Below are 2,918 nucleotides of genomic sequence, written 5' to 3'. Positions count from 1 at the left end.
GGACATGCATGTGCAGTGCGGCCGCCTTTTTTTAGCTGGTCGCAGCCGGCATTGTTAAAAGCCGGCTGCTGCGCCTGTTGCGCGTGAATTCCTGCGATCGGGAACGCCGCAATGGCTGGCTCTGCAACCTTCCCGCCACCCGCCAGCAGGTCACGACCCCCACTTTGAAAATGCTTGCTCTAAATGATTTAACTCAGGCCATGCAGCAGAATACAACGATAAGGGTTTGGCTGCAGTCAGGTCCTCATATACAATATATTGCTCATCTTTCCTTACATAAAACTTTGTCCCCCCTCCTCCATCTTTCCTTACATAAAACTTTGTCCCCCTCCTCCATCTTTCCTTACATAACACTTTGTCCCCCTCCTCCATCTTTCCTTACATAACACTCTGTCCCCCCTCCTCCATCTTTCCTTACATAACACTTTGTCCCCCCCTCCTCCATCTTTCCTTACATAACACTTTGTCCCCCCTCCTCCATCTTTCCTTACATAACACTTTGTCCCCCTCCTCCATCTTTCCGTACAAAACACTTCTTCCCCTTCCTCCGCCCCCCAAATAGTTATGGATAATCGTCACCTCCTTACCTCATATGCTGAACGCAGCAAAATATAAATCAAGACTTTATTCACCTCTGAAAAAACACTTTATTTTTTATAAATGTTGGCGACGTTGCACTCACATTTTTAAAATTGCTTTTGGCATCCAATGTCGTTATCAACCATACCAAGAGTGGTAAACTATAATAAGGTCAACGACCGGTGTGGCTTAATCCACATTTCAGAAGGTCCTTTTCAGACTAACCTGCTATGGCCTTACACTGCAGCCAGTGGCTTCTCATTCCAAAAGTACCTCCCTGCCCTCCCCTCCCAACAGCTAGCAAGGAAGCCATCAAATAAAACATGTTAATGGGACAGGCGTAATACAAGCAGAATTTGAAAATTATTAACTGCATCCCCAAGAGTGTAGCAGGTGTATAAATGTTAGCCTCATGTTGGGAGTTATGTAGATTGATTCTGAATAATCAGAGTTGTCATTGGAACACTAACCAGTATTTCTGGAATCTGCATTTACTGAGCTTAACTTCTCACTAACTTTGGTTATACACCAATCGGTTTCTTTCTGCACATTGTGAATGAACTGTAAGTGGGCTTTAATGCGAGATGCTTCAGCAGGATTGGACAGGCTGAGTGGCACATGCATGGCAGATGCAGTATAATGTGGGTAAATGTGAGATTACCCACTTTGGTAGTAAAAATAGGAAGACATTATTATTTGAATGGGTGTAAATTGAGACAGGTAGATACTCGGCAGGACCTTGTTGTACTTGTGCATCAGTTGTTGAAAGCACATAGGTACAGCAGGCAGTAAAGAAAGGAAATGGTATGTCGGCCTTCATAGCGAGAGGATTTGCATATAGGAATAAAGATATTTTACTGCAATTGTAGAGGGCATCGGTGAGGCCACACCTGGAGTATAGTGTGCAGTTTTGGAGTCCTTAGCTGAGGAAGGATGTTCTTGCTATGGAGGGAGTGCAGCGAAAGTTCACCAGGCTGATTCCTGGGATGATGGGACCTTCATAAATCGGGTTAGGATTATATTCATTGGAGTTAGAAGAGTGAGAGGGGATCTCATAGAAACTTTAAAAATTCTAACAGGATTGGGCAGGATAGATTCAGAAAGAATGTTCCCGATGGTGGGGGAGTCCAGAACTAGGGGTCATAAGTTTGAGGATAAGGGGTAAACCTTTTAGGACTGAGGTGAGGAGAAATTTCAGAGTGGTGAATCTGTGAAATTCCCCACCACAGCTCCGACAAGATCTAATCACCCCTGACCAGCTCTCTCAGAAGCATCATGCAGGAACCAATCACGGACTACTGTCAGCCAGAAGACTGATCTGGCCAACACACAGGTTGCCAGCCAGCCAATCAAACCCACTTCCACCAAACCTGGTTCTTATGATTCTCTCGACGCCAACGAGTCTGTTTTCTCTTCTCCAGAAAACAAATCATGGAACACACTGTCCTGACTAGCAGGTTACCTCAGCACAAGTCTACTACTTAAAGACACATTCAGGTTCTGAGTTCACGGACCAAAAATAATAAAATAAAACAAAACGAGAACAAAAAGATATCAAAAAGGACAGACTCACCAACAACAAATGTGAGGAGCCCTGGGACATTTGTGTCACCAAGACAAGATCACCAGCCCAGCTGGGCAGACTTGACTATTTCAATACACTCCTGAGGTAACTCAAAACTCTGCTACCCCTGCCTTAACTCGCAATAAGTCCCATTCAAGTCCCTGTATTAGAGGAACTACATTGACATCCAATCAAGCAACCTCGTAATTTTAGAAGTCTCATCCTTGTTTTCAAATCTCTCCATAACCTCACCCCTCGAAATTTATAATCTCATGTCGCCCTCAACCCTTCAAGGTACTGCAAGTTCCTCTTGTCTCATCTACTCTTAACTGTGAGCATCCCAGTTTGAATGACCAACGGTGGCCACATCTTCAGTTGCCCAAGCTATGGAACATCCTTGTTGCCTTTTTATCTCTTTCCTCCTTTAACATACTCCTTAAAACCTACATCTTTAACCTAGTTTTGGTCATCTGACTGAATATCTCCTTGTGTAACTCAGTGTCATATTTTATTTTATTAAGTTCCCGTGAAGCTTTAGGACATTTTACTATGCTAACGGTCTTTACAAATTGTTGTGTTTCTACTCAACTCACAAATGAACAGATTCTAGCAGAATTCACAATAAAGGCTACATGCGTGAAGCCTCCCTGCCACTTAATCCACCTTTCAAGGGGCACTGAAGTCAATTGTTCTACCTATACTGTCCAGCAAAGATCTGCTAACCACATAACAGGAGTGAGGCTGGAAGCATAATGAGTAAAGAAACAAACAGCAC

Source organism: Scyliorhinus torazame, chromosome 2 (assembly GCF_047496885.1).
Source record: "Scyliorhinus torazame isolate Kashiwa2021f chromosome 2, sScyTor2.1, whole genome shotgun sequence".
Taxonomy (NCBI): Eukaryota; Metazoa; Chordata; class Chondrichthyes; order Carcharhiniformes; family Scyliorhinidae; genus Scyliorhinus; species Scyliorhinus torazame.
The sequence above is the reverse complement of the archived record's forward strand: the minus strand, read 5'-3'. Positions refer to the sequence as shown.